At 38.6% G+C, this 16,340-nt stretch overlaps 1 protein-coding gene across 2 annotated transcripts in view; it reads right to left on the reverse strand.

Annotated features, from left to right (window-relative positions):
- Positions 1-16,340, reverse strand: part of ARIH1 (ariadne RBR E3 ubiquitin protein ligase 1) — a 116,794-nt gene that overhangs the window by 74,699 nt on the left and 25,755 nt on the right. The gene's annotated exons all lie outside the window — the stretch shown is intronic.

Consider the following 16,340-nt stretch of genomic DNA (forward strand, 5'->3'; position numbering starts at 1 on the left):
AATATCCTTTATATTCTCCACCAAAAAGTAATTCAGGGCAGGATGAGGAGGGAATGGTAGAAAGCAAGAGGCACAAGGGAGCTTTTTCTAAGTGACTGAAAATGTTCTACTTCTTGAATGTGATGGTTGGTTATATGAGAGAAAACATTTATCAAAACTCACACTAAACACGTATAAATGAGTACCCTTTAGTCATATAAAGGTTATACATCAATAGTATTTATTTAAAAACAGAACAATCTGAATTCTCATCCTGTCCAAAATGGAGTAATAAGCTCATTATAGCATCTCTCTCTGACTTTACAACTAAATAAAAACTTTTGACAAAACACAACATACAACTATCAGAGTACTGAAAATTAAATAACAGCAGGCAGACTGATGAGGGAAGTGAAGAACAAATAAGATGATGGTATGTATCCCGATTTTTTTCCCCTTTATTTCTTGGATTTGGTGCAAGAGTGGGCCAAACAGGCATACTGTATAGCAGGCATGATTACCAAAAACTGAGACAAGTGCATCTTTTTGGCCAGAGGACTAAGGCAAAAGGCTGCTGGAGAAAGTAGGGAGAATATTTTCTTCTCTGTCCCTTATTCCTCCCAGCCCTGCCCTGAGGCCAGCTCCAGCCATCTAACTACACTCCTGCAGACCATAAGCATAAACCCACTGCTCTGAGTAGAAGAACTGGAAGGAGAGACCCTGTGGTCAAAAGAAGAGTGTGGGAGAATGCCTATTACTTTCTTTTCTTTTTTTCTCTTGACACTTCACCTCAAGGTGAAGGAAACTAAAACTGAAAGAACTCTATACTTCTGCCTAGGGGAATGCAGGGCCCCTGAGAAATAAGAGAGTGTAGCTGCAAACACTGAAAGGAGAGAGATGAAGAAGTAGATTTCCTAATTTTATGTGTGAACCAAGTAAGTCATGGACTCACATGCAACCCATGCATGTGTGGAACACAGCCAAAGAATAGGAAGAGAGGCCTCCAGAACAGAACTACGATATAAATAATTACACAAATTCTACATCAACCTAAGTGGGAATGGGAAGGGCAAACTCAACATAGCAAAAACTTTGAAAACTGAATAGATAATGGAACCAATCCATACATAAAATAAGGAAAAAAAACCTAACTGGGTTGACTTGTTTACTAAAACAAGTAAAATATTCTCACCATTCTCTAAAGGATTTTAAAAAGATGTAGAATCTCATATAACATAACATTCCAAACATCTAGGACAGAATCCAAACTTACCAAAGAACAACAACAAAAATCTGATAACTGTTTTCTTCTGACACCAAGATGATCTAAATATCAGAATTACCAAAGACTTCTAAGGCAGCTTTCAAAAACATGACACATTTAAGGGTGAACACCTTAAAATGAATGAAAGAAATCCTTAGGAAAGAGTCTCAAATTATAAAAAAAAACCAGGAAAATTTTAGAACAAAAAACCCAAAGATCACTGGATGGGCAGAAAGGAGGTAACAGAGGAGTCAGTAACTTAAAGAAATGTCAATAGGAGTTCCCGTCATGGCGCAGCAGTTAATGAATACGACTAGGAACCATGAGGTTGCAGGTTCGGTCCCTGCCCTTGCTCAGTGGGTTAACGATCCGGCGTTGCCTTGAGCTGTGGTGCAGGTTGCAGACACGGCTCGGATCCCGAGTTGCTGTGGCTCTGGTGTAGGCTGGTAGCTACAGCTCCGATTAGACCCCTAGCCTGGGAATCTCCATATGCCGCAGGAGCGGCCCAAGAAATAGCAAAAACACACACACACACAAAAAAAAGAAATGTCAATAAATTCTCCAGTCTTAACAACTATATCTATATATATTAAAGAAGTCTCTCACGACCCTGTGGGATAATATCAAAAACCATCACCCTAGAATTCTAAATTCAGTGAAAGCATAGCTAAGGAATGAAGATAAGGATATTCTCAAACAAAAGAAACCAAGAAAACGCATCAGCAGCAGACCTGCTCTAAAGGAAATACTAAAAGAAGTTCTTTGGGTAGAAAGGAAATGGTACCACAGGGAAACCTGGAACTTCAGGAAAGAAGTAGGAGTAACAGAAATGGTAAGTAAGTATCAGTCTATTTTTCTCCTCTTTAGTTCCTGAAAATATTTAAAACTGTTGAAACCAAAAATGTTAACATATCATGGTGAGAGGAAGACTTACATGTATATAGATGTACTACACACGACGACTACAATATAAAGGGACTGAGAGAAAGGGCATCTACATAGCTATAAGGCTTCTTCTACACTTTACTTGGAGTGGCAAAATATTAACTCCAGGAGTTCCTGTTGTGGCTCAGCAGGTTAAGAACCTAATATCCATGAGGATGAGGTTCGATCCCTGGCCTTGCTCAGTGGGTTCAAGGATCTGGCATTGACATGAGCAGCAGTGTAGGTTAGGCTGCAGATGCAGCTTGGATCTGGTGTTGCTGTGGCTGTCAGGTAGGCGAGCTGCTGCAGCTCAGATTTGACCTCTGACCTGGGAATTTCCATATGCTGCAAGTGTGGCCCTAAAATGACAATAACAGTAACAAGAAAAATAACTCCAAGTACAATGTGAAGAGTTAAAATATTTATATATTAGTCCGTAAAACACCAAGAGATACATGAATAGATGAAGTGGAATTTTCCCTTTTCCCTTTTGCGGGGGGGGGGGGGGGGGGGGGGGGGGGGGGGGGTATGGACCTGTGGCATGTGGAAGTTCCCAGGTCAGGGATCAAACCCGCATCATAGGACAACAGTGACAATGCCCGATCCTTAACCCATTGAGCCACCAGCGAACTCCAAAGTGGAATATTTTAAAAATTTCAATCCAAAAAAGAGGCAGAAAAGGAGGATTAAAGAAAAAAATTATTTAAAAGACCTACTAAATTCAACCACATCAGTAATTACATTAGATGTAAAAAGTGAAAAACTCATTTAAAAGACATAGATATACAATACCAAGTTATCATGTTTACACCTGAAACTGATGTTGTCAATTATACCTTAAATTAAAATAAATCTTTATGCTACTAAATGAAAAGACAGTTTAGTTTCTATAAAAGGCAAAACTATATGTTGTTTATAAGAATACATTTTCCAATATAATGATATATAGAAACTAAAAGGATGAAAAAAGATGTGGTCATGCAAAACACTAATCAAATGAAAGCAACGGCAGCTATATTTGTATCAAAGTAAACTTCAAAAGAAAATTTACTACTGCTAAAGAAAACATCACAGTGGAAAGGTCAAGTTACCAAGAAAATATGCACCCAACGAAACCTCATAATACAAAAGGCAAAAACTGACAGAAGTAAAAGAAAATCCACAATTACACTTGGAAATTTCAAGACAACTCTCTCACTAATGCACTGAACAAGTTGACAGACTACTTGGAAAAAAATAAGCCGTCTTGTATTAAATAACCCAAGTCAAAGAGGTAGTTTTGAAGAAACTGAAGAAAATGAAAATATAACACACAAAAATTTGTGAAATGTAGCTAACATCATTTGGGGGAAATTTATTGTATTTAATGTTTATATAAGTAGTGAAGATTAAAAATGCCTTTTTTTTTTTGGAAGAAAGCAAACTGCATCAAAAGCAAGCAGAAAAAGTAATAAAGAGAAGTCAACAAAAATAAGAGAAAAACAAAAGAAAAGAAAAACCAAAAACTAGTACTAAAGATCAACAAAACGCTAGAAAGACTACCCAAGATAAAAGGCCCAAATCACAACATAAATGAAACAGACCAATTTCCTTAAAAGTCACTAACTACTAAAACTCACTGAAGAAATACCTAACACAAGCATTTCTACATCTATAAAACAAACCAAACGAGTAATGAAAATCTTTGCACAGGGCACTCCCATGGTGGGCTCAGCAGTAACAAACCCCACTAGTATCCATGAGGATACGGGTTCAATCCCTGGCCTTGACCAGTGGGTTAAGGATCCAGCACTGCCATGAGCTGTGGTGTAGGTTGCAGATGTGGCTCAGATCTAGTGTTGCTGTGGCTGTGGTGTAGGCCAGCTCAGATCTGGTGTTGCCGTGGCTGTGGAGTAGGCCAGCAGCTACAGCTCCAATTCAACCCCTAGCCTGGAACTTCCATATGCCATGAGTGTGGCCCTATAAAGAAGGAAGGAAGGAAGGAATAAAGAAAAGAGAAGAGAAGAGAAGAGAAGGAAGGAAGGAAAGAGACAGAGAGAGAGAGAGAAAGAAAAAGAAAGAAAGAGAAAGAAAGAAAGAAAGAAAGAAAGAAAGAAAGAAAGAAAAGAAAGAAAGAAAGAAGGAAGGAAGGAAAGCAAGGAAAATATTTGTAAAAGAAAACATAAGACTCAAATGGTTTCACTGGTAAATTTTATCATCAAAGAACCCAAAAATACCAATTCTACATAATCTCTTACAGAAAACAGAAGAGGGAACACTTCCCAATTCCTCCAATTCCTATTATAAGACCAGCATCACCCTACTATCAATATCAGACAAAAACTTTTTAAGAAACCACTACATAATCAAAGATGTGAAAATCCCCAAGAGGAGTTCCCTAGTGGCCTAGAAATTAAAGACTTGGCATTGTCACTGCTGTGGCTCAGGTTTGATCCTTGGCCTGGGAACTTCTGAATGCTGTGGTCACAGCCAAAACAAACAAAATACATGCGCAAAAACCAACAAAATATTAGGAAACCAAATCTAGCTATATATAAAAAAAGATAGAAGATTGTAAATCAACTATAATAAAAAAAATTTTAAAGGATAATTACACCACAACAAAGTGAAGTTTATCGCAGTATTTCAGGGCTATTTAAATATTTAAAAATCAGGATTATTAGTTAACCATATTAACAGCCTAAAAGAAAAACCACAGGAATGTAGTAACAGTAGGATAGAGAAAAAGCATTTGGCAAAATCCAATATGCAGTACTCATGAAAACTCTTACCAATTTAGGAATATAAAAGAATTTCCTCAAATTGGTAACCTATTAGAAAAATTACAGCTAACACCATACTTAATGACTAAAGACTGTATGCTTTCCTCCAAGATATGAAACAAGGCAAGGATGTCCATTTTTTACCACTCCTACTCAACACTGTATTGGAAGAAGCCTTACAAATCCATTAAGGTAAGAAAAAGAAACAAGGCATAGAGATTAGAAAGAAAAAAAAAATATCTCTTGTAGAAAGTGATACGATCAGAGTTCTTTTATGGTGTGGTGGGTTACACATTCACTGAAGCAACTCAGGTCACTGCTGTGGCACTGGCTGGATTCCTGGCCTGTGAACTTCCAAATGCCACAGGGGCAGCAGATAGATAGATAGATAGATAGACAGACAGACAGACAGACAGACAGACAGAGAGACAGACAGACAGAAAGACAGATAGGTAATGACATGATCTATGTAGAAAATTCCATGGATCTACAAACAAGTTTCTAAAATAAATGGTTTAGCAAGGTTTTAGAAGACAAGACCAATTTTTTTTTAATACACATGTTTTTATACAGTGGCAATGAGTAACTGGAAATCAAAAAAATTATAAGTGCCATTTATAGTAGCACCAAAGTATTACATTCAGGTATAAATTTAACATAATATGTGAAGTACATATATGATGTAAACTGCAAAGTACTAACGAAGGAAATTTTTAAAAACCTAAATAACTGGAAATATATGATCTTCATGAGTTGAGAAACTCAATATAGTTAAAATATTAATTCTTGCCAAATTGATCTGCAAATTCAACTTAAGATCAATCAAAATCCTAATAGGATTTTGGGATCAGCAAGATGACTGTAAAACCTATATGGATTTAGCAAGAAAACCAGAATAGCCAAAGTAATTTTGAAAAGACCACCACATGACTTCAAAATATACTACAAAGCTACAGTACTAGCAAAAGAATAGATCTGTGTAGATCAAAAGAATTGATCTGTGTAGATCAAAGGAATAGAAGCCAGAAGTAGATCCATAAATACGGCAGTGATTTTTTACAACAGTGCTGTAAGAGTTAAATGAAGAATCTTTTCAACAAACAGTGCTAGATTAAGACATCCATCCATCTATCCACCTACCTACCTACCACCTACCTCCATCCATCTATATATCTTCCTACCTACTACCAATAGCCATATATGTACAGATATATTTTTGGCCACACCTTTGGCCAAAGATCCAGGACCAGTGACCAAATCTGTACCACAGCAGTGACCCAAGCCAATGCAGTGACAATGCCAGATCCTTAACCCACTGTGTCACAAGAGAATGCCAATAATTTATATATATATACATATATTTTTGTCTTTTGTTGTTGTTGTTGTTGCTATTTCTTGGGCCGCTCCCGCAGCATATGGAGATTCCCAGGCTAGGGGTTGAATCGGAGCTGTAGCCACCGGCCTACGCCAGAGCCACAGCAACGCGGGATCCGAGCCGTGTCTGCAACCTACACCACAGCTCACGGCAACGCCGGATCGTTAACCCACTGAGCAAGGGCAGGGACCGAACCCGCCACCTCATGGTTCCTAGTCGGATTCGTTAACCACTGCGTCACGACGGGAACTCCCAATAATTTATATTTTAAATCAACTTTGACCTATATCTCAGACTTCATACAAAATTCATAATTGATCAGACCTAAATGTAAAACATATTAAGTATAACACTTCTAGGAGAAAACTCTTTGTGATATTAAATTGGGTTACGAACCCAACTAGTATCCATGAGGATGTGGGTTCAATCCCTGGCCTCAGAGGGGATTAATGATCTGGCATTGCCATGAACTGTGGTATAGGTTACAGACGAAGCTTGGATCCGTGTAGCTCTAGCTGTGGCAAAGGCCAGCAGCTGCAGCTCTGATTTAACCCCTAGCCTGGAAACTTCGACAAACGGCAGGTGACACCGTAAAAAGGAAAAAAGGAATGCAGAATCCTCAGTCTCAATCCACATCTACTCAATGTTCATTTCAACCAAACCCTTAAGTTCCTTAGGTGATGTGTACATGCTAATAAGTACAAGAAGCAGTGATACATACAAGCTATAGGAAGCAATGTTCTTGGCTCATCACACTAACTGTAAAAAGTTTCATCACTAAACTCTCAGATTTAATTAAATACTTGGAATGAAATTATCATGTATAATTCAGGTGTAATTTGCCTTCCATTTAAAGGTATATAAGAATGCTGAGAGCTTTGAATACTAAGAGTCACTAAAAGGCTACAATATAACTTAGTGACATACAATAAATTCTTCAGGTATCCAAAGTTTGCACAGTACTGTATACAAAATGGAAGAGTTCTCTGGTGGCCTAGCTGTTAAGGAATCCACATTGTCACTGCTGTGGCTCAGGTTCAATCCATGGCCACCTGGGAACTTGCATATGCAGCCGGCATGCCCCCCCCCCCCAAAAAAAAGAGGAGTACCTTGTCACCAAAAGATGCTCTTGATTTTGATCAATCAGGATTAAGTGCCAGGAACAGAAACCACTAGATATTTTGAGCAAAGCATAGGTTAATAAAAGCAACTAGGTGCTTAACAGTTGGAAGGATTGGAGGAATAGGATTGTAAGGCTTCATGTGTCTACAAGAATGACACCAGAACTTGGAGAAGAGACTTGTGGTTGCCAAGGGGGAGGGGGACAGAATGGGATGGACTCGGAGTTTGGGGTTAAGTAGATGAGAACTACTGCGTTTGGAGTGGATAAGCAGTGAGATCCTGCTGTGTAACACAGGGAGCTATATCTAGTCACTTGTGATGGAACATGATGGAGGATAATATGAGAAGAACAATGTATACATCCATGTACAACTGGGTCACTCTGCTATATGGCAGGAACTGACAGAACACTGTAAATCAACTATAATAGAAAAAATAAAAATATTTTAAAAAAAAAAGAATGACACCAGAACACCACACAACTGAATCACAAGGAACTCCCATCTCCCCCCCCTTGAGCCACCAATGAAACCACTAAATTCAAGAACAACACATAACTGTAATCCAAAGTGTCACAAAGTGATCCAAGCAATGAGAAAAGTCATCACTGCCACTGCCACGACTGTCCCTACACAACCATGAAGAAAGGTGGTGTACACAACAAAACAGTCCAGGTGCTGCCTTTGCCACAAATGAGTCTTTGATAACACAGCAAGGCAATGGATAACTGCAGAAAAATCTTCAAGATATAGAAAAAAAGAGGTGGGGGCAGAAGAGGGAAGAAAAATGAATTCCTTTCAAACCTTCACACACACATATGTATCTAATTGCTAGCAACTATTTCACATCTAAAAGCTTAAATACAAATTAATCTGAGAAAGTTTTTGGCTTTTCTAGTCCAGTAATACAGAGAAGTAATTAGGAGGGTAGAGGAAGACAATAATAGAATTCCCAAATGGCTTAAAAGCTATAGGCATTAAAATAATTTGTTTGTTTTTCTCTCTTTTCTAGGACTGCTCCTGCAGCATATGGAGGTTCCCAGGCTAGGGGTCCAATCGGAGCTGAAGCTGCTGGCCTACGCCAGAGCCACAGCAACGCGGGATCCGAGCTGCGTCTGTGACCTACATCACAGCTCACAGCAACACCAGATCCTTAACCCACTGAGTGAGGCTAGGCATCCAACCCGCAACCTCATGGTTCCTAGTTGGATTCATTAACCACTGAGCCACAACGGGAACTCCAAGAATTTATAACTAAACAACACTAATTCTCAAAGTTTCCAGTTCTGAATATTTACTTCTAAGCTACCATCAGGAGAAAGAAGGTGTAAAAGAAGGGGGAAATGTTCACAGTAATGTTTTTGAGATACCTTCCCACTGAAGATGCTTCCTGGAAGATTATTTCAGCAAGAAGTTCACACTTTACTCACTACCCTTGCAAATTACTTTTTATAAATTTAACACCGACGAGCTTTGACCAACTACCTGTAATTCTGTACATATATGATACTTAACTGGAATTTCTGCTGAGGTATGCATTTGAACTACAAATTTAATCCTAATGTACCAAAGCTTGTTAATGAATGCACCTAGCCAGCTACCCATCAATAGCATTTCAAGTTTGACTTTGCTCTTCTTCACTTGCCCTTGTACAGGAATTTTAAGACGGAAATTATTTCCGTCTACGTCATCTCAAATTTGAAGAGTCAAAGGTTTCACCTCTAGAGAATGTCAAGAGTTTAATCAGAGTAAGATAAGAAAATGTTTCTATAAATGAAAGGAAGAATACTAAACTGTGTCTAAACATTTAATTTATTCTGTAAAGATTCAACTGCAAACCAAAGGGGAAAAGTGAAGGAAAGGATCTATTTACCTAAACTTATAAACTATTTTACATCAGAAAAAGAAACTCATGACTTTAAATACACTATACTCTTTAGCAGCTAGCTGAATAATAGCCAAGTCACCTTGAACAATCTTAACTCTAGTTTTAAACTTTTACCATTACATGAGGCTCCATTCAGCAAGATTACTTTTTAGTCTTAGTCTTCTAACTGGCTATTCCTGAGTGGGGGAAAAAACCCTATAGATAAAAAAATTAAGAACAAAAAGGTAAGGTCAAGAACCAGGAAACTCCGATCAAAACTACTCTGGCACAGGGAGTTCCTGTCGTGGCTCAGTGGTTAACGAATCCGACCAGGAACCATGAGGTTGTGGGTTTGATCCCTGGCCTCGCTCAGTGGGTTAAGGCCTCACTCAGTGGGTTAAGGATCCGGCATTGCCATGAGCTGTGGTGTAGATCGCAGACTCGGTGGCTCGGATCCCAAGTTGCTGTAGCTGTGGCATAGGCCGGCGGCTACAGCCCTAGAAAAAGACAAAAAAAAAACTGTCCTGGCATAATGGAGCTACTCTAAACCACAAATGAAGACTTCTACATAGACTACCTTATGCTACTCTTCTAAATTTGTGGTAATTCAGAACTCTGAGAGATAATTAAGGTTATTTAACAATCTTTAGTTATCTATTCATAGTCTCACCTCTGAATTCCTAGGTTAAGCTCAAAGTATTAGCATTCTACATAGCTACTGTACTTTCACTTAACACTACCCCCAGCCATCTCCAAACAACCTACATACAAAAATTAGTTCTGTAAAGTGAACTGAATATTACTAGGAAGTCTCATATATAGTTACTTCTTCCTCTGGACGCACTTAGAAAAAGAAATATACATTTCCAACTACTTCTTAATAACAAATTTTAACAGGATTTGAACTAGTACTTTCTCAAACTGTATCTTTTAACTAATACCATTCCACTCCCAGCACAGCAACTCAAAGCACCTCTGGATAAGTGGTTAGATTCTGATTAGCAACTGGCTGTCTACTTACTAATTCATACTCTATACATGTGATACACAGCATTTTGTACAATAGGAATGTGAGATTATTTGAAAATCATAGTGATTATATTTAAAAGGAGTGTGAAAGTTTATTTACGTAAATTTGTATATCACCAATAAGTAGGACTTGAAAATAAAGCGATTTTAAAGGTCTTTAAAGATCAAAGAGTAGTTATAAATCAAAATGAACTTAAGAAAGGCACAAATGTCTTCCTATATCATTTATTTATTTTTCATCTTTTTAGGGCCACACCCTCAGCATATGGAGGTTCCCAGGCTAGGGGTAGAATTGGAGCTGTTACACCACCGCCATAGCAATGCCAGATTCAAGCCTCGTCTGTGACCTACACCATAGCTCACCACAATGCTGGATCCCACTGAACAAGCCCAGGGTTATAACCTGCGTCCTCATGGATACTAGTCAGATTTGATTCTGTTGAGTCGTGATGAGAACTCCTCTCATCGTTTAAGGAAAATTTTGTAATCAAGCTGTAACAGATTATGTACATCTCCAGGACATTCTCTTGCAAATTATTCTCAAAACATACAGCTTGATGGTTAAGAATAATGAAAAAGGAACATGTGGCACATATAACTGGAATCTTCCTTCATGAAGGCTTAGACTAAGAACACTACTACATATATTTGCAGAGGAGATTTTAAAGAATGAAGGTACCACTCAATGTGGACCTTTAATCACATGATTGCACTTAATCACATTTTTTAAAAATTACTCTATGTACAGTTTTACAAGTTAATGGTGGAGTTCCCTGGTAGCCCAGTGGTTAGGGATACAATGTTGCCACTGCTTTGGCATGAGTTCAGTTCCTAGACTGGGAATTTCTGCATGCCATGGGTGTGGCCAAAAAAGACAAAAAGAAAGAAGCTAATGGTAACCTCAAGATTTAACAACCATCTTTACCATATCCCACTTGCTACTGATTTCCAATCCTCTGAAGCAACTGTTTGAAATTCTTTTAGCTGCTTCTTCTAATATTTATTTTAATCCTAGATAACATGCTTCTGTCAGATAATTACTATCTTTTCATTTTAGGTATTTTCTATCACCTTCCTTGTGAAAGCTGAAGATTCAGCACTGCAGCATGCACCCCCCCCACTCAAATCTTTCTTATATAAAGAACTCCAGAAAGAGGGGAAAGGGAAGGGAATCACAAAATAGTATTAAAAGTTAATTTCCAAAAATCTCTAAAAGGACCTAATAAGTCTTCCAGTTTAAAGGCTCCAGGAGTTTCCATCATGTCTCAGTGGTTAACAAATCCGACTAGGAACCATGAGGTTGCAGATTCGATCCCTGGCCTTGCTCAGTGAATTAAGGATCCGGCATTGCCGTTAGCTGTGGTGTAGGTTGCAGATGCAGCTCGGATCCCAAGTTGCTGTGGCTCTGGCGTAGGCCGATGGCTATAGCTCCGATTAGACCCCTAGCCTGGGAATCTCCATATGCTGCGGGAGCGGCCCTAGAAAAGGCAAAAAGACAAAAAAAAATAATAATAATAATAAAATAAAATAAAGGGTCCAATAAGGGCCCAACACAATCAGCAGATTCACATTTATACATCTCTTCAGAACACAAAGAATAAAGAGAAAAGGCTGAAAATTTTTAAAAAGTCATGAAGAAATGGTAACCAGACTGATATTAGATTTAATAGCCAACAGTGAATGTGAAGGTAGTATCTTTTATAAACATACCAATCTAGCAACCAAGTTTAAAGGGAAATTAAAGACATTATCAGAGTCACAATGAGTAATATCCTTAGAAAAATAATGTAGGAGTTAAGAATGTAGTCCAGCAAAATGAGATTAAATCAAGAAAAAAGACATAGGGAGTTTCCATCGTGGTGCAGCAGAAACGAATCTGACTAGCATCCATGAAGATGGGGGTTTGATCCCTGGCCTTGCTCAGTGGGTCAGGGATCCGGAACTGCAGTGAGCTGTGGTATAGGTCACAGGCGCAGCTCAGATCCTAAGTTGCTGTGGCTGTGGTGTGGGTTGGCAGCTACAGTTCCAATTCAACCCCAGCCTGGGAACTTCCATGTGTCACAAGTGTGGCCCTAAAAAGCAAAAAAAAAAAAGAAAAGAAAAGAAAAGAAGAAAAAAGACATAGATCTAAGAAAGAGAGGTAGAACAGTGATGTAAAAGTTCATGGTTGACAGCGATAGGAGAGACTTAATAAGGAAGGGCATCCTGATTAGAGTGGAATGGAGGCCTCCAGAAGAGTAAATACAATGCAAATGACCTTGATAACAGAAGCACTGCAGGAAGGTCCAGAGCATTTGGCATTAAATCTATTTAAAAAAAAAAAAGTAACAATAATCCCAGTACACAACTTAAACTGTCACTGAATGATATAACCCACAAAAACAAACTTTATCCAACAGTGTCACTTTAAAAAAAATCAAGCTATGAGCAAACTGAGACTTAGCTATGATCACAAAAGAACTTTATGATAACACAGAAGTATAGCTGATATAAGGTGGGATCCTCAAAGGTGAGAGAAGAGGAAAGAGAATGGCAAAAGGTGATAGCAAGAAAGAAGTACATTAATTAAAGTTATAAATGTAATTATTTGAAGACCAAATACCTCTTTATTTGTTCCCATATGCAAGTATTACTCCTTTTTTTTTTTTTAATCACAAATAACAGATTGGAGAGAAGAGCTACAAAAACTATCATACATTAAGAACTAAGAAAAGGTGCAAAGGATATGAAAAGGCAATTCAGAGAAAAATTAAATTAAAACAACCAAATAATAGGAGTTCCCTCATAGTGCAGCAGGTTAAGGATATGGCCTTATCACACAGCTGTGGTATGTGCTCAACCCCTGGTCCAGTGGCTCAACTCCCACATGCCATGGGTACAGCAAAAACAAAACAAAACAAAACAAACAAACAAAAAACCCCAAAAACAAAAAGCCAAGTAATACTTTCTTTATCAGACTAACGAAAATTTTAGGATTCTTAATAGTGTCAGCAAGGGTATAGAGATAGTTCACACGTTAAAACTCCATAACCTTTTTTGAAAACAGACTTATTTATAAAAATTGTAAATGTTTATACCCAAAAGGCCCAGCAAGATCACTGGCAAGGTTAGATTAGGTCAAGAAATGAAAGGAAAGGAAAGGAAGGAGGCACACAATACAGAACACACAAAATGACCAACAATAGGTCATGTTAGAAAATACTACACAGTTGTTAATTCCATAGTATACCACTGAAGGAAAAAAATAACAACTTGCAGGAAAAAGTGGAATTGGAAAAGGAAGAGAGAAAGAATACAAATATAGCTCATTACCTTTCTTTAAAAATAAAACATTTCACTCATAAAGTTTACTGACGACATAAGAACTACTTTTTAAAAAAATCAAAGCTTTGCAATGATTTAGATAAACAGTTCCCATCTTCATTTTCTTACTGTGAATCCCTTTTCATGAAGACATAGATTAACCAGGTTTTGTAGAGGTACCTCCCACATACATTTTAAGGCGGCGAAAACTGAAAAGCAGAAGTTACTTTTGAAACGTCAATAGTGGCAGTCAGGATTAGAACATACGTAGGTCTCCAAAATTCACAAGTGTTTTTGCTTTACACTGAGTTGGACTGCCAGATCTGACAATTGTGAAGAAACTATAGATTTATGACTAAAACTCATTTCAATATGTCACATAATAAAAGATAAAAAATGATTTATGATTTACTCAGGCCATGAAATACCTAAATTACATTTGAAAGAAGTGCTAAATATGAAAGTCTAAAAAGTTAACCAAAAAGGTTTCTACAACCCCCTCATAAAGAGGGAAGACCTATAATTCCTGCTGTGGTGCCACAGGATCAACAGTGTCCCTGCAGCACTGGCTGAGATACAGGTTTCATCCCTGGCCCTTGCAGAGCGGGTTAAGGATCCAGCGCTGCTGTAGCTGTGGCTCAGACTTGGTCCCTGACAGCCGGGAATTCCACAGGCTGCAAGGCAGGCGAAAAAGGGGCGGGGGGGGGAAGGCATCTTAGGAGTTTCTGTTGGGGCACAGTGGAAACAAATCCAACTAGTATCCATGAGGATACTGGTTCGACCCCTGGCTTCGCTCAGTGGGTCGGGGATCCGGGATTTCTGTGAGCCATAACAGACATGGCTCGGATCCCATTGCTTGTAGTTATGGCATAGGCCGGCAGCTGTAACTCTGATTTGACCCCTAGCCTGGGAACTTCCATAAGCCTCTGGTGTGGCCCTAAAAAAGCAAAACAAAAGAGGGCATCTTAAAATGCACAAAAACATTTTTGTGTTAGCACTATTAATTCAAAATCATGATATGCCATCAAACTTCACTTCAAAATAGGTTTCCACATTCAAGCAACAAGAGACTAGATCTCTTCACTAGTTTCCACATTCAAGCGACAACAGACTAGATCTCTTCACTATGGTGTACAGAGTTTATAAAAGTAACTATTAATATTGGCTTTGGGGGACAGAATTTAGTCTGTAGATACCAGAGTTCTTAGGTTTTATAGTCATTTTGAAAAACCGAGCAATCCAATCTTTACTGAAAACCAGTTAACAATTTTTTTTTTCAACATTCTTTTTTTTTTTTTTTTGTCTTTTCTAGGGCCGCTTCCACGACGTATGGAGGTTCCCAGGCTAGGGGTTGGATCGGAACTGTAGCCGCCAGCCTACACCACAGCCACAGCAACTCAGGATCCGAGCCATATCTGCGACCTACACCACAGCTCACGGCAACACCGGATCCTTAACCCACTGAGCGAGGGCAGGGACCAAACCCGCAATCTCATGGTTCCTGGTCAGATTCATTAACCACTGCGCCATGATAAGAACTCCCAGTTAACAATTTTTATCTGCCTTTGCATTTGGGAAATCTTTTCTTCTTTTAGAGCCACACCTGTGGCATATGGAAGTTCCCAAGCTACGGGTTTAATCAGAGCTGCAGCTGCCAGCCTATGCCACAACCACAGCCACAGCCATGCCAAACCTGAGCCACATCTGCGAACTACGCAGCAGCTTGGGACAATGCCAGATCCTTAACCCACTGAGCAAGACCAGGAATCAAACTCACATCCTCATGGATACTTGTCAGGTTTTTAACCTGATGTGCCACAATGGAAACTCTCTGGGAAGTCTTGAGAAGCACTGTATTAACCAATTTATACAAACATAGCCACTTTCTTTAGAAGTATAACCACAAAGAAAATGATGCAAATATCTGTATCATTTAGTTATCCCTATAAAATCTCACTTTTTACAGCCAATACAACGGTAATAAGCACTCCAACACATTATCATATTAAGAATTTCTTTTTCTTCAAATGTTTGCACTGTACTGCCTAAGTTCTTAAAACTTGCCTGTGATTTAGGTCTTAGGATATAGTATAAAAGCGCTGTTGCTCTCATTCTAAGCCAACATTTAAAAAAAGAAAGAAAGAAAGAGACCAGGAATTGCTATTTAATTGCTATCATTTAGCAAATAAATTGATACAAATGTCTAAATAAGAACACATAAGCTTCCTGACATAAGTTAGTTAAAAAAAACCTGGAAGCTTTAGATTATTTTTATCAAGAGAATCATATATATATACATATAAATATACATATATGGCCAGATCAATCTCTTGCTTCTCCCAGTTTTACAAATGGTATCCTTTGTCACCATAGTTTCTGAAAATCAATCAGATCCACGAACCAAGTAAATATCATAAATATCCTCCATTTAATCATTTATTCTATTATTAGGATTTTTAATTTTTTTTTTTAGGACCTCACCTGCGCCATATGGAAGTTCCCAGGCTAGGGGTCAAATCGGAGCTGCAGCTGCTGGCCTGCACCACAGCCAGAGCAACACGGGATCCGTGCTATGTCTGCGAGCTACACCACAGCTCGTGTCAATGCTGGATCCTTAACCCACTGAGTGAGGCCAGGGATCAAACCCACGTCCTCAAAGATACTAGTTGGGTTCATTACCGCCGAGCCACAGTGGGAAGGAACTCCTAAGCATTTT

This window comes from Phacochoerus africanus, chromosome 9 (genome assembly GCF_016906955.1).
Source record: "Phacochoerus africanus isolate WHEZ1 chromosome 9, ROS_Pafr_v1, whole genome shotgun sequence".
Classification (NCBI taxonomy): Eukaryota; Metazoa; Chordata; class Mammalia; order Artiodactyla; family Suidae; genus Phacochoerus; species Phacochoerus africanus.